Genomic DNA, 26,068 nt, shown 5'->3' with positions numbered 1-26,068 from the left:
CGAAGCGCGCTTTTTAAATTTCGCGGAAAGCGAGCCCATTATTTAGGGGAAAATGACTGATGTTTTAATGAAATCTCATTTTTTTACTTATTCATAATATTATCAAGTATATCCATACGATGCTGCAAAAGATCCGCGTTGTTTTAATAAGTTTGTTTAGAGAGTTGTATAAACGAAAAAATGCTGATCCATCATTACCGAGATGTTACGAAAGGGAGTGAAAGCAATTACTAGTACTTCATTATTCACCTGGCGTCTTCAAATCTGATCTAGTATGTTTTTTTAATCTAAAAGACTTCTTTATTATTGGTTTGTTAAAACGACTTTGTTAAAATTGTTCATTGTTAAAGCGATATAAATAATTATAATACAATCGAGCAAGGGTCAGCTTTGAATTTTATAGCAAATTAGTTTTGCAGAATCAATAAGGTTCACTGTTGAAAAAAAATCAATTTTGCTCATAATATTATTATCCATAAATATTGTCGATAGGCTTTAAAGTGGATCAGCAACACAGTTTTTTAAGAGTTATTTCTTCTATACCTGTCGATACTAAAATCTTATCTGGCCACCGTCAGTATACGAGCTATAATTTTCGGCATTTAGACGAGTATTTCGCCCGTTATGTAGTACCGCAGAGATATATTTTAGGTCCATTGCTATCTATTTTTTAATGAGATTTATGCGGCGTTTTTTTTAATAAAATTAAGTGCTCTAATTATATGTATGTGTAAATAATATGTACAAATGTAATTTTGACGCATTGGGAAAATCTGCATATAAATAAATAAATATATACATATATATAATAGATATATTTGTATATTATTAGTACTTAATGACACTTAAATTATCACAATTAAATACTTTTAATGATATAAGATTCAAAAGGATGCCATAAAAACTGAAATGAAATTTTTATATTATATATTATATTTATATCTTGTAAAAATATTTACAAGATTTAAAAATTGTAAATATAATTTGTAAATCTTGTAAAGTATTATTACTAAAAAAATTCGATTTACTTTTCGTGTAGTATATAATTTATTTTTTAAAGTCGTTTTAACAATAATCGATTAATTGTTTTTGTAACTTGATTTTTCACATTAAACCTATTTATAAGTTGAGAATAAAATTAAATTAAAATTTTCTTTACAATATATATAGAATCATTTTATTAATATGAACTTTTAATTAGTAAATGAGTCATTTAAATGTAAATTCAATCATTTAGTTAAATTTTTTTAGGGTAAACAATAATAGTCATGCATTTAAGTTTAACTTTACAGTTGAAACAAACAAACATAAATGTTCATAGGCATATTTATTTTTATAATAATATATATTAAATCAATTACGGTGAAAATGCCAGATCATCTTTGCTTTTGACCGAATGATATATACATATATATATTATATTTGCATATATGTATATAATATTTTAAGATACGTAACGCACATTAACTGTAATGCAATTTTTGCGCGCTTATCAACGAAATGTAAATTTTTTTTTTATTTATTGATAGAATTCAACACGCTACTTAGATTTTTGAGATGTAAGGGGTTGCGTAACGTGACTTTTCTTATTCGCATCGCAATTACTGACGTTTCGACCACCGATCTTGGGCGTAATCTAGATCTTATCTCATTCGAAGCAGACTTTTCAGCTGCGTTGTCTGTGATTCGGTCTTGTGACTATATAAAGAAGCAATTGAAATAAAAACTAGAAGAAAAATAGCATTAAATAAAAGAGACAAATACCTGGTTACCGATTTTAAAGCAAGTTAAATTAAATTTTAACAAAATTCACATAAATAAAAATATGTTTCAAATTTATTAAAAAACTAAAGCATTTGTTGTTCTCTTATTAATAAACAAAAAAAATCAGAAAAAATAACAAAAGACGATATAGTTGAAAAGTCTGCGGCGATTGAGATAAGGTCAAGATTACGCCCTGGATGACGACCGCAACATCTGAAAAAGCACGATACGCAAGCTCTTACATCTTAAAAAGCTAAGTTACGTGTTTATTAAATATATATTTGTGTATATATATATATAAAAAATATATAAATACACACATAGCAAAAATCGGTTAAAATCTAAAAATGATCTTAATAAACATATAATAAATATAACCAATGGTTGAAGGCTATTACACAGATGGAAATATATTAAATTGAAGTTCATAAAAATGAGCTTTTATTATTATTTATAACGTTTCATGAAGTATTTGAGCTTTAAATATCATCGTTCTTTAACATAAATGTGTGATATATATGTTAAATGTTTTTTACATACATATGTATCGCACATTCTTTTACAAATTTCAATTTGATGTTTTCCATTTTTGTTATTCACCAATGTCATGTATTGGTATGCACCTGGACAGCGGTGAAACTTTTTTGTAAAGGGTTACAATTTGGTATTTAAAAAATCATAGGTTACTTCCTTTTTGATAATTATACAATATGATTAAAATTAATTCGGCAAAATTAATGTTTTAACCCTTTGCAGTCACATTTATTTTCAGATGATCTTACACTTTGCGCTTCTTTTCGCCATTCACGATAAAGTGTAGTTGTCTAAAATAAATGAAAAAAAGGTCTGATGAGCCATATACCTGCCTTATAACTGTACGCATTTATTGCAAGTCGAGTCGATAATTATTTGTCAGTTTAATGAAACATTACAGAACAAAATAAATTCAAAATCAGCGTTTCATTTTAGTACAAAATATATGTATATCGTACGTATGGGGATGGGGAGTCATACTTTTGTATGTACGTTATAATTATTAAATAGTAATGTTTTCATTGACTAGTCATTACGCTCTGGCACATAAAATAATAATTTTATCGCCTATATCTCGTGAATTTTTATTCTTTGTAAATTTATCATAATTTACTTATATTTTGTATAGCCAATTCCTAAATTATTCATTGATTTTATTATGAAAGTATTTTGCGCTCTTATGACTATCTGCGCATTTGACGTGCGCTATTTTGTTACAGCGCTACTTTGGTAGAGTACGCTCGGGATAAGGATGCCGGTTTGTTATTGTGTGCGTGTACATGTATATGAGAGGGAGAAGCGATGTAGCGTGTACTTCGTTGTCTCGCTTTCTTTTTTAAGGACAGTCGCTGATTCGCCAACGCTGGTATTCGTCATTAAAATGCAGTGTGGCACAGAAGTTCGATCTTCTCTAATGATTTATTTTGAATAATTTTGTGTTGATATTGGTTTAAAACCCAGATATGCCCACTGTCCCATGGGTAGGTCACTAAACTCGTGCCACTGTTTTTTATTTATAAATGAAATTTTAAGAGAACAAATTTTCTTGGGCATATCTGGGTTAATTGATATCAAGGCTTCAAATATACACTGTAAGTTATTCGTTCTCTTACCGTGGATTAAAATATTTTAATTATTTTTTCATTAATCCGTACGTTGTTGGTTTTTTTACACTATTCTCTGTAAGGATTAAAAAAGTTATTATTCTTATCGGTGTGCCAATGATAATTTTTTAATTTATTCAATGGATTCTAATGATTTAATAAAGTCGTCGAGTCATTAAACAATCTGCGAATAATTTCTTTCCCCATTTTATATCTTTTTGCTTTTGAAGAATAGCTAAAGACTTCATTATTTTTTTGACTAGTGAAAGATTTTGAATTTTGCAAATATTTAATTAATGACATCAATGTCTTGTTTTTTCGATTATATAATATATTTTTAATTGTCCGTTGAAATTTCTAACTTAGCGCAGATGTATGTATGTTAAATAAACATATATTTTCTTTTAAAATAAAAAAATTAAATATTCTGAGCGAAATTGTTTTGAGCCACACAGTTCACGCACACAATAACAAACCGGAATCCTTATCCCGAGCGTACTCTAAACGCTCTTATGACGCAGCGCTTATAATGCAGCGCTCTTTTGACGTTGGCATTTCAATTATATGAGCAAATAATTAGCGTTAAATGAAATTTATAAGCCAGTTTATTATTTCATATGCAAATATGTTTATTATGACATCTTAAATAATTTATTTAAAAGTAATCCAAGTTAATTTTAACTTGATACATTGAAAAATAATAACACAACATTATTCCGACGATTGAACTTCCCCTATGACGTTTGTATGGCAAAGTTTTCGTAGTTTGCTATAATAAAACATAATAACCGAGTTTCGCAGCCTTTTACCACCACATTTACCCTAATTTTTAATTTAATCGCTTAACATTTTACCGACGACTACAATTTTTTAAATTAAAAATTCCAATTATATTTGCATACTTTATGTATATGTGTATTAAATGCGTGCTGTATGTATATTTTATTTTATTGTGTATACAAAGGTATGGTTATACACCAATGGAGCGCTTTTGCATATTAACGCGAATGTTAAAAAAAGCGCAGACAAGTGTTAAATATGTATATGCGTATTTTTTGTATCTTCAAGGTATTCATAAGCAATTTTAAAATTAATTTATATTTAGTATATTTACCATAATTCCGGTAAATAATCAATATTCTGTTGATGATTAAACTATGCTTCATATTACGAATATATTTTGAAAAAGAATTCGAACCCTTTAGCGTTAGTAAAATATATGCATATTCGAGAATGTATGTACAAAAATAATAACCGTGCTTCAAATTCGCATTCGAATATATTAACTCGTAACGTTTGCTCGCTACGTCTCTAAACCGTGAGATTAACGTGTTATTTTAACACGTTCGACCCTCGGTTGTATATTATCCTTTGATACCCAGTTAATCTCGGCACCTACGTAATTGAAAGGCCCTATGGGCCGCTAACTTGATTTATAACAATGCGATAGATAGTATCACGCGACGGCTCCCGCGTCGACGTTATATGTTTATATTATACGCATACAGTGTATAAAAAAACATTTGTGCATTTAGTAAAAGTATGAAAGTATTTTAATGTATTATATAATAGTTGAGCCGCGTAATATCGGATAATTAAAAACGGTTTAAGGAATCGCTGACTAGTGTAATTAAAAATAAATCTCAGTATTTTTAGAATCACACCCTAATTCATTAACGTCTATTGTCTATTGAAATTTTGTGGTTATTGTGCAATATTGGGTGTACTACACGATTACTATATCCTTTGTTACGCTACTCTTTTGTTGTATAAAGCCACTTATTAACATACGCGCGAGGTCTAAATTAATCATGAACAACAACGCTCTTAAAAGTTCCATTTTTATTAAAAGTCATTTGGTTGTTCTTAGATCGCATAATTAATAATTGAGATACATTTGCATAACTTGCTTTAACGTTTTATTTAAGTTCATATTTCATAAAAATAAATTTGATGCTTCGAAACATGACCGCACTTGGAAAGTATTCAATAAATAAAATAAAATCAGATACATTGATTTTTGCATTTCACTCTGATACGAACCTCAGATCTTTCGATTGGTATGCAACGACTGTTTTCATTGACCTATCGCGCTGATATCGTAGCGTATATATAGTTATTACTAAGTTGTAATTTATTCAGGGCACACCCTTTAATAACTCAGTAAAGTATCCAAAAATAATTCACGGCCGCTTTAAATAAGTTCATAGAAAACTCGGAATTGAATTTTTAGACCCTCTCGAAATAATTTTCGGAGCGCATGTAAGGAAATAAAAGGAAAGAGTAGGATGATTTATTCGATCATCTCTATCGTTATCATACTTATTTTAAATTTATTTCGAATTAATCTTATCTCACTTATCGTATCGACATCAAAATGACAAAATAATGTATGAGCTATAGCACAAAGCATTCATACAAGGTGGAGCAAAACTATCTTCCGTATTTGAGAGGGGCGGTGTGGAGAGGGAGGTAGGGCGAGAGAGGGGGGAGTTGTTTTATTCGGCAAGGTGAATAGCCCCATTTTAGTTGCTAAGATGGTGTGGACCAGCAAGCACCGAGGCTGCGTATTTTAGAGTCCATTTTTGATGCGAAAAAAATCTCCTAGGCGTTCCTCTCGCAAGCACGCACTTGCTTTAGATACTTTTTGCAACCCAGATTGCAGGATGTCAAAGGTGTTGAATTACTAGACCTGTGGTTGCGACAGGGTGGAACTACGGCCCACACAGTTTGAAGTTTAATGGCTGTATTGTATGAAATGTCGGCCCGTTTCCCGAAGTTGAGCCTCTGCGACTTTTTTACTTTAGGGCTATATTAAGAAAAAGTTTTTGAATACTGACCGATAAATCTGGGTGAAAGAATAGAATCGCAGAAGAAGTAAGCACCATTCCGGCCAACCTCACACGCAGAGTTATGGAAATCTTTCAGGAACGCCTTTACCAGTGTAATGCAACTAGATGTGGACATTTGAGTGATCTGATTTTTAAAACTTGACAATAAGCACTGGATTTGTGTTTCTTTCAAAAAATTCAATTTTATTTTCCTACATGGCTTTTTTAATTTATTGTGCCCAATCAAAATCAAAGAGACTGTTTCACTTAATCCTGTATATATGCTGAAGTTTTAGGGTTTGATAACCCTAGGGGTGTGATTTCGTTGCCAGTGAGACTACATATGTTGCGATAGACGATAAATGGCGAGATGTTTTCTCCGAGTGGTGGTGGAGTAGCTGACGCAGGGATGAAGTCTCAGGTCGTAACTTTTCAACTGATGGTGGGGTCGCGTCTGCCAGGCGGGGTGAATCTGATGGTCTCTTCGAGTGGCTGCTGGTGACAGGTTTTTCTTCATCGGAGTCCAGGGCTGCAAAGCTTGCTGACCAATCGCAATTATGCATCGATCGCTGCAGTCGCTTCTTAGAACGACGAAATAGGTATACGCCTTTAGAAAGCGACGTTCGCTTGATGGGCATTGCAGCAATGCTGTGGATCTGTGACCGTTTCGCAACAAAGAAATATTCTCTCAATGACGAGTGTCGTCCAAAATTCTTCAAACTATTGTGTTGTTTCATTTTTGATCATTTTGGTTACAGTAAATAAACGCAAGTTTTGAGTCAAAGACCCTTTCAAACGTAGTCATCTGTGTGAGGTCGCCACACTATCAATGAAATTATGTTTATTTATATATTTATTTTTTTCTGTGTGTTTGTAATAATATATGCTAATACTAGTAATTTAGATTCTCCATTTTTCTCTATTTTATTATATATTGTATAGATACATTGTGTTGTTTTTTTTATTATCGCGGCGCATTGGGGTATTCTGTTAAGGCACGGTCTTATTTTATTTTTGTGAATACAAATAATAATATACATTTTATGCATATTTTTCTCTTGAAGTTGTGTTCGTGAAATAAATAACCGATATTTTGCATTTCTGCCGTAAAGAGTTACCATAACATTTTATTAAATTTTACAAGGTATTCCTTACTGTTAAATTGAAAACTATATTACATTTTCGGGATACGAGTCTGAAAAGGTTTCCGTTCGATATTTTATTATATCAATATGTGAAAATATAAAAATGGTTTAAGCGTCTCCAATGCTCAATAAATCTGTTGCATTGCTCTTAAACATTTTATTGCGTCTCTATTCCTTTCTCAGTGTATTTGAAAACTCATGGCAATTTCTGGCGTCGCCTTAATTTTAATGCATCCCATAAATACTTGACGAGCTAACGTAATTAAGTCCCGCTCGTGTGTATCACTTTTCAATCATAAGAAAGCTGTTGAGTTCGATCGTAAAGTGGCTTTACGCCGACGATGTTTGTTTAATGATCGACATTTGTGTCATAACCCCTTTCGTTTATGACTAAGTGCTAAAGTTGCGTATTAGTGTTATAGATCATTTCCGTAATTTAAAACGTTTTATCTGTGTAAAATTTAACGCGGTAAAGGCGTAAGATTTTATGGACCCGATAATATGGTTAGATAATTTTAGAGCATTCTAAGTATTCATTAATAAATATTAGTAGGACACAAAGCACTGCACTGAATATTCGGAAAGGTAAAATAAAGGTGAATTATTTTGAGCTCCGTTTGTAACAATGCCGTTTCCGTCTGTTAGGATTTCTTTTTTGTTCTACGGACAGTTGGTTTTAATAGTCAGATGAAAGCAACAGACACTTCTAAAAGTTAAGTTTTTAAATGCAATTTTAAGATTGTTATTGCTTGTCTAAAACTAAAACATTAAAATATATTATGGTATTTTACAAGGCAAAATCTCATTATATATACTTATATTATTAAAAATCCCGATACAAATAGATACGTTGTTGCAAATATAATATAATTTAAACTGCCATAGTTTGCTTTAAAAGATAGGCTTCTCTCAATAAATACCAGATTTCACTGAGACTTGAGTTGAACTCCTACTGCTATAAGATCAAAAAGTTCATCCTTGGATAAGTCAGTATATTCTATTCAGTTCATATCGATATTTAAAAATTGAAAATCCAACTATCGATTTTAATCTCATCAAGATGCATTTCATTTGCAAGTTATTCGAGTCTTCTATGAAATCGAAGATATTGTACATTGATCTATTTAATGTCAGTTATGAGGATATCGTTTGGTAAATATTTTTTTTTAATATATTCATATTTTATTATTTTTGGTTATCATGATGCATTGGGGTAACCTGTTAAATCACGATGGTCGTGATATAATTTTAATGAATAAATAAATTAATAATTTAAATACGTATAAAATGGTCGATTTTTTCTATACGATAATAATCGCAGAACACGACAACTGGGCGATGATTAATTGGGCGTCGTTAAAGTAAGCGACAGAAACGATTTGCGTTTTACTGCAGTTATATTATAACTATTTGTAAAGAGTGCTGTATAAAAGCAGAAATTCATTTTTAAATAACTGTATAAACGCTGTCATTTTATTGATTTTTATATAATAGCAAAAATGAAAATCTTACCTTACTTAATCGCAAATTTTTATGTTAATTGATTCAATAACTTAATTATTTAAATTTTTTAACAAAATAAGTCAAACATAATGAAAATACACAGTTTTCTAAAATAATAAATAATATTAAGAAAATTAGAGTAAATAGTTATTGGAAGAAAATTATATTTTCACAATTTTATACAAATGTTGTGTGTCGGTAAAAGAATAATATTATTCTTGTAAGAGCAACATAACAAGTTATAACTTTTTAAACGGAATTATAAATACTAAATCAATATAAATTTTATGTTAACGACTTATTCGGGCTATCCGCATTCAAAGTAAAGATTTGTCTTAAAGATTAATAAAATAAACACTGTTTTAGATGTAAAAATATTGTTAATTTATGTACATGAAAGTAGAGCTACATATGCATTTACGTTTATTAATAATCTTTGGAAAAAATAGTTTTACAAAATTGTTGCATTTTCTTGATGTAACAATGATTTTATATCGTATTTAGAAGCGATAATAACATTTATCGCTTATTTGCTCAGTTGAACTGACCCGTAAATTATCCGTTTCTGAAAAGCTGCTGCTAAAATTCATCGCCAACTTGTTTCTGTTTATGACTATAACGTTTTAAACAGATATATTATGGCAAAATTAAATTAAAAGTAGGAGGAGTAGCTCTAACGACAAAGAAAAAAATGGTGAATTATCATTAACACATTGTAAAAATTTGTTTTGATTGATCGATTCTTAGGAACAATGAAAAAAGTTTCGAGTTATTAAAATATTAGATTATTATAGGTTTACAAAAAAATCAGGTGGGAAATAAAACATAAGGGACGTTCTAAATGTAATATATGTGAGTCAATCTTACTATAAAAAAGACTAATTTTAATTGTAGTTCTGCAAATTGTCATTATTTGTGATTGTACATATTGCCTATATGTCTATTTAATTTGCTTATTTTCACGCTATAATATTTTTTTTGGCAATCAACTGCAGCTTACAGCTTTAAAAATGATATATAGGTACATTGTATTGAATTATGACGATAGTAAAGGGATAGCAATCGATACTCTAGCGTCTAGACTGCATTACGACATGAAAGCTAGCATAAATTACAAATGAGATGCATTGATTAGATAGTAGGCCAGCGAAGCAATTTTTAGTGTAAAGTTGAGCGCAGATAGGATAAGATGGAAAAAATCAGGGCGAAAAAAACCACATTGAAATTCCTTTTTATTATTTAGAGATAAATTTAGAGTAAGCAATGAACATAAAATTTGATTGGATGTTGTGTGAAATTAAAGAAATAATGTAGGAAATGAAGATAAGAGCACTATTGGGAGCAATTAAATTTTAGAGATGCGCCCTTGAACGAGGGTCGCTTTTAATCTGTCTTAACAAGGCATTTCCTTGTTCAATGAAAGTAATATATAGTACAAGCATATTTTCATTTATTGTTTTTTGTAATTTTATAAATTTAATTACAGTTTTTCACAGTTTTCACAAGAAAACGCATGTAAGTAACTGAGCTCCCCATATGTGCAGGAAAAAATCATTGATTCACAGTATTAAGCAGTCGGACGGTTATTGTCAGATGCTCCAGTTTTATAAGCAAGATACTAATATATATGTATATAGTAAAAATATAACGAGATGAAGAAAAGTTTAATTTCACAATTTTACATTTGTGAATTAGTATAAAATGACAGTTTTGATTAGTATAATTTTCACGTTTTCCATTTCAACATATTTTACTTTTCCGATGGCTTCCAAATGTTGTTGAGCTTTTGCAGTATGTTTATTGCATGCGGTTGAACAGTTAGTAAATCAGTTTTAAATGAACTATTAATAAAGGTTTGTTATATTGCACTATAATTTTAACTTGTGTAAAAAATGAACATAAATCTTAATATAGTGATAATATAATGACCCACTGAATAATTGTTGGTTAATTAATGTGCTATTATAAATCAAAATATATACCCTATAATAATTCTTTATTCCATCTTCGAGAGGTAATAATATTTTTTCTACCACAATTTAAATGGAGTCGGTATTAATTATTTAATTATGGTTGCGGCTTTTCAATGCTTGATGTTCACCGTTATTTTTCCTCTTTTCCCTCTGTTCATAACCGAGTGAAATAATCGAAACGTGTTCTCAAATTCAGACAACTTTGCGTCGTTTTGAATAATTCAACAGCCGAAGCGGGTTTGCTCTGTAGATTATCCGTGGCTCTTTTGTGAAATTTTAAAATCACATTTTATCACCCCTTTTGACCATTATTTTTTTTATTGTACATGTAATATGTGTGCCTAGTATGCGAGACAAGCCTTTTCGTACGTAAAATATCATAAAAATGTCCGGACAATTTCTATTTTTTTTGTTATCATTTTTCATGTCACTTTCGTGACCCTAAAAATATGTTGACCACAATAAACATGACTGGAAAATTCGTTGAATTTATGCACTTTAAAACACTTTCAACAAAAATAAAGATTAATAAGCAATACATTGATAACAGGTATTTTTAAATAAAAAATTTACAGCTATATTTCTATGATTTTGAAAGTATTTTAATTTTCATGAAATATCATTGCATTTACACTAATGAAGCGACGTTAAAAATATACATTATTGTGAACGTCATTAATTTTTTTATTAAATAAAATTTTATTAAATTTTATATTCGATCCTTAATAATTTGTTGTTCAGATTATCTAAAAGGTTTGACACTTCTGTTCTATTGGGACATTTTTTATTGTAGTTGTATACTTTTTATTTCTATCAATACAAAATAAGCCGTATTAAATTAAATAAACACACATTGAAAATAAAGCTTTGTCAGATAAATCCACAAATCATCTTAAAAGCTATTATGAAATACATAAATATAAATGTATTTTTAAAAATTATTTTAAGCAAAATAGAGAGGCACTTATGAGTAACATTTTACAATTTTAGGTTACTTGTGATATAGCGACTCATTTCTAAACTTAAACAATGCGAATCCCACAATGTGAATCACAGTGCTTAACTCCCACAAAAGCTAGCAATCAGCTTTAAGTGGTAGCTAGCTGGTGTAAATACTTGCGAGTGTGATGCATAAGACAAAGTTTGGCAACTTAATCCTATAAGCTTTCAAGCCGTGTAAGTAGATTGTTATTATGTAGTAATTTCACATTGACTATGTGTTTTAAATAAGTTGTTAATTGCATATTTTTTTTTAGATTGTTAAAATTTATATAGTATAAATATCATGTAGGTTATTATTAATATCAATTCTAATAATATACGTTAGAGCTAGTACTTAATTAGAAATGTCAGATTCGTGATTAACAAGTTTATATTAGTCTGATTCGATTTATCTTATTACCGATACAATTTCTTGATGAGTGGTTGTAATATGTCAAAAGCATATATTCATATCATAAATGAAGCTTTGTGTTTGAAGCGTATATAAATATATTTATAGACAATTATCAAATGTGTATGGCAAAATCAATTGAAAAAAGTCTAATATTAATTTAATCTATTTGCTGCATTGCATGTTTTTATATATTAAATATATTATTAAGATACGCGTTTAGTAACAAATTAAATATGACATCGATATCGTTCTTAAATTAACTATACAGTAGAACTTCACTTAACGAGCATCCCCCATAATTTGTAAAAAAAAATGACTCGCTTAACGAGCGTTGTTTCGCATAACAAGTCCCGGGAATAAATTCTGTGAGCGTAAAATATTTAGCAGTCATTGGTTAACTAACTCACGAACTAAATCTTCTGCTAGGCATTATCATAGTTAACATTTCTTCATGTAGAAATAATTGTTTCGCTTAACGAATGTTTCGTTCAACGAGTAATATTCTGGAACGAATTATACTCATTAAGCGAGGATCCACTGTACCTTAACATTTAATTGGATGTTTTTTGCTCTCCCGATGGAGATAACGTTTTTTTTTGTAAATTAGCTTTAACGATGTGTTTTTGTAAATTAACTTTTTTTTGTAAAGTAGGTTTAACAATGCCTCAATTGTTTTTCATTAATGGCGCATGGAAGTCTTCTTTGTAATTGAGATACATATTTTTTGCTAGAGCAGTTCGTTTTTGCATTAATAAATAATAGCCAACCAATAATGGTAAATATACAATTTATTGTATAGATTGTATATTTTATCGTATGAATACATACGTGTTAAATAAACATTATCGAAGGACCTGACAATTAAGTGCTGATTTTTTACCGGTGTAGTTATATAGTGACATATTTCATAAAAACGTACGCACTATATTTTAGTGCTGCTCTTAGATGTTATCCGACAACCCATTTAATGTATTGGGTCAGTGCAATTAGGTCAGTTTTCCTCGGATTCAACTTTTCTGCAGAGTCAGCGGAAAAGCTGTTTCAACAAAAACGTTACCCGTCACTTTGAGTAAAGTCTATGTATTTTTTTGCGTGTCTGATGTGAACATTGCGATAAGTCAGAAACATCCGTTCACTCTATAAGTAAAAAATCCCTTTTTTTTATTGTAAATTATGGTTATTGATAATATTATATTTACATTTTTGGATTGTATGCTATTCATATTATTTTTAGTTTTACATAAAACCGATATTTTCTGATAAGGAAATGTTACAATTTAGCGATAAGCGCGTATGTTTTAAACGATAGATAAGTTACAACATTAGAGAAAAATTAAAAGAGAAGCACAAAAACTCAAAATATATTTTGAAAAGCTCCACAAAACTTCTTCTAAATATTTTGCAATAAATATAATATTTTCGTAAAATTCAGTAACAATTTTTTTTCAATTAAATCGTACATGGTTTTTTTGAGTTTGTAATGCATTGATATAAAGCTTAGTTAAATTTTTGGTATAAAAATAGCAATATAATAAATATACACACATCATTATTATTATTATTTATTATAAATCTGACCATCATGACTTGACAGATCTCTCTGTGTCATCAAAAATAAAATAATATGCAATTTAACATGAAAAAAAAAATTTTATATCTAAAATAGATGAGAAACATCCCACGTATTTTTAGCTTCTAACAGATATTGTAAAAAACAGCCTTGTGTTTGACAATGTTGTTGAGAAGCTGGGTGACTCGTAAAAAAGAAGCGTTCACAAGCGCTGACGTCTGGCCGCAACGAGTAAGAATAGGGGATGCGATCGCAACTCTATGGCACTCTAAAACTCGCAGCCGATTGTCGTCGAGCATTCACGGGTTATTGACACAGCCCCTTTGTTGAAATGAATTGTAATGCAACGTTCCTAACAAAAATATATAGATTACAAATGCGGATATAACCCATACTTCCTCGTGTAGAGATATTCGAGAAATTTTCTTCGAATTCTCTTCAATAAGAAGGAGTATTTTAATTGAATTCCAGATCATATCTGAGGACGCTACGTATTAGCGTGTTGTCACAAGTTGACGTAACTATATCTTTAAAGACTATATCAATAATTATTAAATTTTAAGTTGCATTAAAAATAAAGATAATCATATCAATAGAATGTTAAAAAAATTCTTCTCAATCTTTTCCTTCTAATATCAAGTCCGATCTTAAATGTTTGTGACTACCATGTTTACAAGTTCCGAGAATCCCTCCAGGTTTTTGACTGCACAGGTGTATATTTCGCAACCAAGATTTCGCATTTTTTCTGATCCATTTATTACATTCTAAAATTTAAAAACTAGTTTTTAATAATTTTAAAGCGTACTCTTTATTGGGGTCCATTTCGTCATCTACTCAACTATCCAGGTATTGCTTCATCCTTTCAATTCTATCTCTGTTTATTGATAAGCTTGCTTATAATCATAAATTTTGTTATTCACAAAAAGAGTTATTGATTCGAATCAATTATTGTTTAATTAGAAGCATTTAGGCTAAATGTTGTCTGAGAGGCGCTCCAAAAATAAAAGAATAATATGAAAGCCTTCCTAATGACATAATGTTAGGATTATCTGATATACATTATTGATTTATTTTTCGAGTATTATTACCATGTGATGTTTTTCCACATTTAATGTGGTATTAGGGATTGCCGTACCGGAAAAAAATCAATACAGATTTACGGGGTTAGCCATTTCTGATCCCGGGATAAAATAAATCGTCCGGGATTTCGCTATTGTGTTTTATGACTAGATGTAAAATATCTCCATGAACTATAAATAAATAAAATAACTTTTCGTTGGTAAAAGTTTTATCTTCAAATCCGAAATTATATATTTGACCGCGTTGTATTATGCCTTCATAAACATATGTACTAACAAAAGTTAATTATTTGCTGGCTGTGCGATACAAAGCACCAAATCTGATGAAACGATATGTCATATTTGATACATATCAAGCACCACCTTTACACAACGTGACGCGTTGAACACATATGGTTTTCAGTGTGATTTTTATTTTTTTATCTGAGGCGTTTCATGGTTTACAGGGATAGATTCTATGGGAATTTGACGGAAAAAGAGAAATTCACATTTACGTGACAAACTTTTAGACGTGGGACGAGGGAATCTCATGAAATATTCTGAAAACGTGATTTCTTAACAGCTTTTGTCAGCAAATGCATGTTTGTTTAATGGCGAAGTGTATATTTGCTAGCGTATATTATATAATTTCTATGTATATATATACTACATGTGAAATACAAACACAAATAAACATAGTGTAATTCAGAAAATTGCTTAATGTAGGGGAGAATAGTTGTGTAATATGTTTATGTGTAATCTAGGAGTCACTTCGCCATTACACAATTTCAATAATATTTACATGTAACTGTATTTACATAATTATTGAGTATATCTTGAAGATGACTTATTATTTATTTAACAAATTTTAAACAATTAAAGGAACATATTTCACATACATTTATGTAAAGTGGAACTATTCCATGCAGTGATGATTTTTTGATCTTAATTATTTGACATTTATTTAGAAACATTTGTAACACTAAAGTAAATAAAAGTCAATCGGTACTGCAATCATCCTAATATTTTTTTGATTTTTTTTTGGGAATATATCATAACAACAATTTAGTTATATGTTTCGTGTTAATGTCTTAGTAGTGAAAACTGTAATTGTTAAGTTTATTTCACAAGCATACACAATATCTTTTTTAAATACAATTTTTTTATCTTTAGTCAGTAATCAATGCAAAACATAATCTGTTAAATTCGTATACGGCGGTTTATGGTAAAACGTATTATCTTAAAAACCATCCCCATGTAATTCAGCTATCTTTATTTGGACTATACTCTTAAAATTGCCTTTATCTTCTTTCAAATGTACTTGAATTATTAAGTAAAGAATAATAATTACTTTCTAAGTTATTGAGCCGCTTGAACTCCTTACCGCCTGAACCGATCGAGATTGTTTTAAGTTTATTTTTAATATTTAGTAGACCCACCCTTAGCAATAATTACAGCTGCAACCATTTTAGGCATAATATCAACTAATGACTTGCAGGTGGACATAGACAATTTTCTCTATTCCATCTGCAATTTTTTTCGCAGCACAATTTTGAATTTTAATGTTAGGCAAGCTTTCCTTTTATTTTTGCCCATAAATGCTTAATAAAAAACTGTGCAGGTCATTCTAAAAGCGTCAAACTCTTTAATGCAAGCCAATCCCTGCTTTTTCGTGAAGTATGGCACGTGTCTTACTGGAATTGTATGGTAGCTAGTCTGTGCTTGGAAATATTTTCCTATAGGAATCCATTTAAGTGAGTTCCAACATTGATATTTAAATGTTAATATTCATATTATCTTTGCAAGTGTACAGGTTTCCTACACATGCTGCTACCATGCAGCCCCAAATCATAATGCTTCCGCCATAATATTTGACTTTGGGTACTATACAATCAGCTATATATTCCTCTCCGACTCTCCAACGCACTTGCACTACACTAGGGGTCCTAAAACCTTGAAAAAATGTTCAAAAAAAGTATGATTATAAATTTAACAATAAATTGAGTTCTTAATATTTTTTTATTTTATCTAATATTAGTTTAAAATTACCTACAAGTTGGATTCATCAGACCAAATGACATTCGCCCAATTTTCGGATGTGCAATCTCGGTACTTGAAAGAGTACCACGTAGTAGAGCCTTCTTTTCACCGTCTGCGAATAAATGGATGGCTATTCACTTACAGAGACTTAAGCATCCAGCTTTGAAAACGTTTTTTGACGATTTTTAAAGGCGCGAACCAAGATTCAATCTTCTAGGGCAATTATCTTTCATTTTCTTCCAATTTTTGGCTTATGTTGAACAGTTTTAAATCATTTTGGTCAATTTGTCATGAACAATTAATGTGTTTTATAATTTCCGATATATTTAGTCAATAATATAAAATAAAATTATATTCTTAAATTACGTTTTTTTAGCAATTTTTAAATGTTTATTTAATATTTAAAATAAATTATTAGATAAAAAAAATTATAACTAAAAATAAAATATTTAGATCAGACTATGCACTTGTAACGAGCTACATACCATTTTAAGGGGTGCCCCATAATTATGGCCAAGTCTGTATATGTTATATTCTCATATAAAAAATCATCCATTAACTTTTAAAAACCATTACTGTGGAGATCTATAGGGCATTATTTTGAGGCGCAGACCATCGGCAACGCGCCATAATCGCTCCGAGTGCCTTTGTATAGGCACAATGATTCGGTAAAAATAAATTAAAATAATCGAATATATATATAAGTGCTATTTTTAAAACTACAGAATTTTATCCGCTGTAACGTATTAAACCAATGACGAAGTTTATTGAAGTTAGGTGAAATATTACTAATTTCTGAATGCATATTGTCTGTTTTTATCAATTTATTATGGCTACAAAAGTTAATTTAGACGCTTAAAAGAACATATTTATGTTCCTCCAATTAAAATCATTTTTAAAGTTGTATACACTGGTACTAAAATAATTAGCAATATTTCTGAATTGGCTAACGATCTTAAAAATATTTAACAACAATAATAGTTGACATTGAAAATTGCTTAGTATGATATATATTTGCTCCGATACATCCGATATGTATACAATGTGTAATTGGTCAATACACATTAGCCAAAGTTCGCAACATAAGTGCTGTTGTTCGGCAACTAAATATTGTTATTAATCAAACTTGAAATACACATTACGTAACTCAATACATGCATGCATATGTATATAAACGTATACTACAAATGCATATATACATATAGATATTTCTATATTGAGACTTTGTATAACTTAGTTTCGTAAACTTTGAGCGCTTTTGTTAAGTGCACTTAATATCATATATCATTATACATTTTAATATGTTTAATTGCATTATATGGATTGTTGTACTGATTAGCTGTTAATTATAAATAGACGTAGTATATAGTCGAAAAGTAATATAGTGATATCTAAGAGAAGGCGGTGCGATTTATGTTGTATTTTTTTATATGTGTGTCATCATTTTTATATTATATTATAAGCGTGTATGTACATATGTCTAAATGCGATGTCTGTAATCAATATCAGATATATAATATTTACTTCATTTTTTTTTGTATGTAATTCTTTGTAGTATACTATGTATATTATTGTGTATTTAATACATGTTTGCGTTTGCGTTTTTCCTGCTGGCTACTTAGTGGAAAGACAACAGCGATTGCGATGCGCAAAATCAATCGAGAATATTAACAGAAATTTAATATTCTTTTCAGACTAAATTGGCTTGATCTTGATGAGCTTCGTTCTGCGTCAGTGAAGTGATTTAAATTTTTTTTTACCGTTCTACAGATCGATTTTCTTGCATAATAATAACGTAAAAGATGTTCATTTACTCATCGGATAAGTGCAAAGTGACAGAAATTTATAGGTAATTTATTTATTAATAATAATAAAATATACAATAAATTAAATACGTATGTAAATTAATAGATTTATATTTTTAAAAAAGCTTTTTTTATTAATATAAATAAACTTTGAAACTAGCCTATTTCATAAATTATACTTTCCCACATTTTTTAAATGTTTGTGTTTTACTTATTTATTGTAAATCTTGCACCCTAACTAAGTGCGTTATAATGGGGTAAACACAATAAACTCCTACTTAAATTAGTCTGTAAATTAGTGACATCTATTTTATTATTATTATTTTTACAGTTTACGATCAAAAGATGTCACTATGCTTGATCTAGCTTGTTTTTATTTCAATTACACAGAATTAAAAAAACATTAAGAGTAAAACAAAAATATATTCCCGAAAGATGGATATTTGGAAATCATTAAAAAGCCATAACAAATAAAAACAAATTTAAAACGGAACGGTTCATATTAAAATCTGAGGTAGAATATGTAATAAAAATAGGTCGATACTGACTCGATATCAGCAGATTTTTTGAAAAACTTGAAGAACGACAACTAAAAGATCTTCATGAAATTCAATAATAAAATATACTTGTCAGTCTATCAGCTTAATGAAACACTCGCAAAAAATTGTAAATTAAAAAAATTGTACAAGGAATAATTATCAATGTTGTGAAGAAGTTAATAGCAGGGAACAATTTGGATTTGGAATAGGCATAGGTACTCGAGAATTGTTATTCTGCATGCAAACGCTACGTCAGAGATGTTATGAAATTCATAAATCTACATTTGCTTCATAGATTTTGAGAAATCATTCGATTGCTTAGATTATGATCTTTTTATAAAGGGTCTTGGTTGGAATCAATATTTGAATCAATCAGCAATAAAAAACTGAAAATATTACAAAGCTGTCAGATAGAGATGTGTTACATCTCATACATTTTCCAATTTATACTTAAAAACCATATTCAAAGAAGCACTCCAGGGACAAAAATAAATATAACTCGGCAGAGACAATATTCGTTATGCTGATGATACGGCAATATTTTTGAGACTGTTGACGACCTTCGGAGAATGTATAAAAATATCCATAATAAAAAATTTGGGTAGCTTAGTAAATGAAGAAATGGACCTCGCCAAACAGATTAGGGTCCACTTCAAAATGACTAGAAGCTAGTTTTTAAAGATAGTTGGTTTAATAAACAAGAACTTAAAACTAGAATTAAATTCGTAAGGTGCAATGTCTTTAGAAATTATTACAATTAATTTGAAATGTGGCTATCTAGGCGTATCTAGACTAAGAAGGTTTTCAATGACACGATCGAGAACTTCATTAAACCTTCAAACGTAAAAATGATAAAGTAACTCGGACACATGATTCGAGTTTCAAAATATGAAATTTTTCATACCTCAATAATACAAAAATTGAAGATAGAAATTGTATTTGAAGAAAGATGTCTTAATTGCAAAATATATGTATAATATATAGACCTAATAAGTGTTCCATGCAGCCATGGACCAGGAAGGATACTTGGAACTTATTAAAATGTTGATTGCCAGCAAGAAAAATATGTCTTCACAAGATTAGGAAAAGCTATAAAAAACAAACATGCGATGATCAGTCAAAAATTATTATTGAAAAAAAATCACTATACTCTATTTGCGTTAACACAGTCAGTTCAAGAGCGATTCATTTCAGCATTATTCATAATTTAGAAAGAGATGGCAAGTTTGTGTTTATGCAACTACTTTTACAGATATACGTTCGATGTACTTATCATTACTCCGGTTTATTTTTTGAAGATATTTATAAAAAAAATATTTTTCTATAAATGTGTTCAAATAAATAGACCGGAGTAATGATAATCACCTTATCTCTTTCTAAATGATCGGTCAGCTCTCGAACTGACCGTGTTAACGCAAATGTAGTTAAGATCTCTCAGTTACGATACAAATTCTCAAGTTCATATGATATATGAACATAGGCTTTTTAAGTATTATTCATTGTATTATCGTCATGTATGTACGTAAATCTATGTTTTTACTTCATAAAAGCAATAATGCGACCAAAGCAATAAATATAATAGCGTCTAAAAAAGTTCAATTTCGAGATTATTTATTTGCTGATAAGGCCTGATAATTGCAAATTCAAGGCCACTGATATTGATCCATGTTACAACGCAATAAAATGGCGAAGTATTTGCATCGAACAGAGATGGTTTTAGGATAAAGACAGAAAAGCAAAAAGGAAGCAGTGATCCTTGTAAATCTTTGTGAAATTTGTCAGATATTATGTACTGATAACGATTTGATAAAAGATATGTGCGTCTGTCTGTATCCACTATTATTTATAATTATTTTTGATAAATATAATTTTATATAAATTTAAGAAAAGTTTTTGAAATAAATTGAATTTAAATAAAATTTAAGTTCTGTAATTTAAAAAGCAAAATATTGGAATATATTCCTAACTAAAAATTGTCAACCAGTGTTTACACGATTTACTGGTAACCATAAATGGATATAATTAATTTTGGTCACAGCGATCGGTGTAACAGTACGTTTTGCTACTCGATCTTCATTAAGATGTTTATCACCAAAAGACTTAAACAGTTACTTTTGTTCAAACGATTATCTTCAGCAGTAAATCATTAACTTGAATAATATGGTTTATTAGGACACACTTATCGCACCAATCCTTCCCATTTTTCTCCTGTAACTTTTGGGATGTTTTTACTTTATTGTGTACGAGTACAACTACAGGTTGTTTCAGAATAACATAAAATAACTTAAGTTTTGATGATTATTACTATTTATTTTTTGGATTGTTTTACTTAGTTTTAATTATTATAGCGTTATAATAAAAAAAGGCATTAGATGTTGTAAAAATATATTATTTGAATTTGATCGATTGAATTTCAAGCCACCGATAATTAATTCTGTTGTTTCGACCAATGAAAAATAAGCATTCAAATATAAAACAAAATGGCTGATAGTTTTGAATAATCTTGCATAGCAACAGTAATTTTCTTTATTTTTTCATGTGCGTTGTTCGATTCGATTGAATATAAATATTCGGAGTGCAAATTAGCTAAGTGTGTTATGAAAATAAATGTTTGTGAGGATTAGAAGAATAGGTTGATTAAACTATATAAGCAATCTTCGCGTTGAAATCTTCAAATTTTGAGTTCCAAGGCTAAAAAGTGAGTTTTTCCTTTTACAATACATAAACATTATCATTGCCTCCGATTTTATGCATATATTCGTTAGATTTGACTTGATATAATTAATCAAATTACAAATAATCCAGAAACGTTTTAAACATTAACATGTAATATATACTTAGTAGTACGTATGAAGATTGAGGTTAATATCGATCAAACCATATAAATGCTAATAAAACGTATTTTTTATCTATTGATATTTGGGGATACTATCTTTCACGATAAAGAAGTTTCTATTTTTGCGTAGTCATCTTATTGCTCGCTCGTGGCTTCTAAAATATAATTTTAAACATTTAAAAATGTAAAATAATTATATGATATGGCAATAATTGGTGAGGATGTAAATATTTAAATTTTTAAATTAAAAAAAAAAAAAACAATTTCTTTATTAAAATAAATGTTGAGTACAAATGATATATATTACAAACTTAAGTACCTAGTTAAAACTATTTCCTTAAGTACTACGCAATTAATTATTATTAACACATTAAAATATGTAAAAACAGTTCTAAAAAAATATATTTTTTTAACTTAAGAAAAATATGTTTGTTTATAAGGGATTTAAAATATAATATATATATATATATAGTGTGGATTTGTATTAGCTTCTCCATACAAAAAAAGATGTAATTAAATTTTGGCGAACGTTGGCAATTTAAAACAATTTAAAGTTATACTATTCGCGCTGTCACAATGACAGCGCATAAAGTGCTGTCATTAACAACTTACTACAAATAGAAGAAACACATGGTGATGCAAAAATCACATTTACGCATGCTTTCTAGAGCAAACTACCCAAAATTGTAAAACATTAATTGAAATATTTTCAAAAATATAAAATTTCAAGATTTATTCAAAATATTTGTTCATCCTTAAAAATTTTGATTTAAAATAATTTTAGTTTAATATAGATTTTAAATGCAGTGAAACATTTTTGCACTTAATAATTATTAAAATATATAATGCTGCGTAGAAAAAAACAATATAAATCATAGTATTTTTTAATAAAAATAGTCAAAAGTCTTAAAATTATTAATATTTTTAAAGCACATATTGTGTTTACTGTCCGTTTTTTGTCTAAAGCAACAGATTAGGTGTTTAATATCAGTTTAAGGTTTTTTCTTATTAGTAAATCTAATTAAAAACTGGCTTTATAAATCCTAAATATCCGTCTATGTACTGCGCAAATTTACGCAGTAACGCGGTAACAGTAAAAAATGCACTAGGATCAATCGCATATCTCTCGGACGCGCACGTGCGATCTCTTCCTATTTGTATTGTAAGCCTGACAGCTACACAATGGTTTTAATGTCAAATTTCAACCATTAAATTTAAAAGTACTTAAAAAAAAATAGTGCTTAAAACCAAAAAAGTTGAAGGTCCGGTTCGCAAACTCGCTATTTATCTGTAATTGCGACAACACCGACAACAATTTAGCGACTTCTCGTTGTATGTCGTTAAGTATTTATTCAAAATACTAAAGGGTTCTGACGACAATTATATTATTTTCGTAGAATTCCAGTATTGGGCTTAGGAACGTCTTCGAGAATCGCGATCACGTCCTTTACTGATTCCCGTTAGAGCCAGAACGTGCACATTAGCCGACTCGTCTATGATTGTCGCCATCCGGCTCGTTAATCAACGGGTATTATGTATTGATCTATTTATTATTTGCTACGAGGAGCTGGTCCGGTTCTGTTTTATTATTATTTATTGTTTTACTATTTATTTTTGGTGCATTGTATAAATGTATTTTATATTTTTGTGACGCATAGGAGTAAGCCAATGATGCGATGGTCTTAATTTAATTTAAATAACGTCACATCTTCTACTTTCAATTAATGTCCCAATTTTGCTTAATCTTAACGTCATTGCAATACAAAAAATATTTTTTACCCATAAAAATATATATAATCTCGAACTTTGTAAAAATAAAAATTGCCATGTGTAATTTCAACACAACATTTAGGAATACTTCTCGCTTTTAAATAATATTTAGCGTTATAATTTTATAAATAATTCTCAATTAGTCCATGATTTCAGATATCGTGCCAGTCAGGTATTGGTTACTCATATTTACTAACAGAGAATTCAGAGAAGTTTATAAAGACTCTCCCCACATAATGTCACAACCCCCGTAAACTATTTTGGAATCCGAAATACTCGAAGTTTTTATCGCGAACGCGCTAAATTCGTCGCGAACTTTAGGTGAACGTATTTTTTCCCTAACCGGGGCCTACCTTTGTGTAATGATAAATATATAAAAGCTTTGCACGCGCGCTCTGGTGTGTTGTGGAATGCGAAGAGAAACTTTTTTGTATACATAACATACAAGTACATTCCAGATAAATATATTTTTGGAAACTTTTACGTGTGTCTCAATTCTATTGATACGATTTATTTCGTTATGGATATTTTCCTCTATAAGGTATTATGGATTTTATTTTTTACTTTTGCTTAAAAAATATTCTCAAATTAAATTCAATTACTTATTTATAATTGATTATGCAAATACGTAATTTATTATAATTTGAGAATATTTTTTATGCAAAAGTATATATTTAAATCACTTAAGAATTTGAGCCCTTAATTACAATAATTCATTAAAAAAAAGTCGTTACAGAAAAATAACTGCTGAATATAGAAGCAGATACTTCACTTGGTAATTAAACTTTTCTTTCTCAAGGCGTATTAAAATCGTGTGGCTTCTTCATTCTGAAAACTGAAATTAAGTTTGGGGGGTTAAGTTTTCTGAAATTAAGTTTGGGGGGCTTGAAAGCAATTTTTAGTACTCTAAAAAATGTAGCACTTTACTCACATTTTTTTTGTTCTACGTTCTATTTTGAAACATTATTTTGTGTTAGATAATAATAAAACCAAAAAAATGATAGATTAAGTTATTACTCTTTGTTTGGGCATAAAGTGCAGTAAATACCAATCTTCAATTGAAGATTTAGCAAATGCAAATAAACAACAAAAAGGTCATTAATGTAGAGTATTATATTATTCTGTTTTTTTTTTAAATAAATAAATATAGCTTAATATTTTCACTAGGGCTTTGAAAACGATCCCAAAATAGAGCTAAGTTTTTTTAATTTTTTGACACACCAAGCTCAAAAAGTTTGCCGTCATTAATATAGAGGATAAAACCTACTTTAATATGAATCGAAAATATACAATGTAACATAGTATACTATAATAATTATTAAAAATAGTATATTTTTAAGCGAATATTTTTAAAAACATAGAATCACCATTTATGTGAATTTATTAACATCTAAATCAACAGTAGTTTGCAATTATATATTGAATTATCTAATCTATTGTGTAAAAATCTTATTGTATGGTGGTAATATTGCTATAATTAATATTGTAACATAACAGTTGCTACCAAACTTATTTGCGGTATTATTATTATTGTATAACATTAGGCTTAAATATAAATCTGGATTTATTTATTATTATTATTAAAACGTGTATTTTTATTATAATATATATGAAAATTCGATTCTGCTTTAGAAGTTACGAAATATCAAGTCACGGGCTTTTGGATTATGCGATTCCGACCCTTATATGCTCTTTTAAAAGTTTGTGAGTTTTTTGCTCACATATAATATTATACAATATATAACGTACACGCCTGACTGTCTCATTTTTTTGGCCCACTCCAATCGACAGCCCTTGGCAATTGGGCGTTTTTACCGCAGATATCAATATCGCAGCTGCGCCATTAAGTGATACAAAAATAAAATAAAAACACGTCAAAATACCATAAGCATCCGTGATTAGTCTAAATTACGATACATCGCTCAGGGGCACGATTTATGGTTTTTCGTTCTTAACCTCTAACTGCCGATTCGTTGTGTTGTGCATCGGTTAAGTTCGCGTGTTGCTATAAAAACCCCCATTCTCCGCCTTTCCCACAACACGTGACACAGGTGCCCAAAGTAGTAAACGGTAAAGTTTATTACAATCAGAAATGGAACTTGAAAGGCGCCGTGCTAAAAATATTACGTTATTAATATATTTGCGTGAATTATATTTCGGTGCCGCACAGTGGTAGATTAGCGAATTTGAGTGGATAGAAA

General features: G+C 29.4%; 1 protein-coding gene across 2 annotated transcripts in view; it reads left to right on the top strand.

Annotated features, from left to right (window-relative positions):
- The window catches only part of LOC148234095 (frequenin-2), a 260,251-nt gene that overhangs the window by 215 nt on the left and 233,968 nt on the right, over nucleotides 1-26,068 (top strand). Inside the window, exon 2 of one of the 2 annotated variants that reach the window (XM_088187447.1) lies at nucleotides 18,612-18,766. The exons of the other annotated variant lie outside the window; for it this stretch is intronic. The gene's annotated coding sequence lies outside the window, so the exon portion shown is untranslated. The remainder of the gene's footprint in view (nucleotides 1-18,611; nucleotides 18,767-26,068) is intronic. 2 annotated transcript variants of the gene reach the window in all.

Source organism: Plectrocnemia conspersa, unplaced genomic scaffold (genome assembly GCF_051122295.1).
Source record: "Plectrocnemia conspersa isolate PC_06_02 unplaced genomic scaffold, ASM5112229v1 ptg000006l, whole genome shotgun sequence".
NCBI classification, from domain to species: Eukaryota; Metazoa; Arthropoda; class Insecta; order Trichoptera; family Polycentropodidae; genus Plectrocnemia; species Plectrocnemia conspersa.
This window is presented reverse-complemented; position numbering and strand designations above follow the sequence as displayed.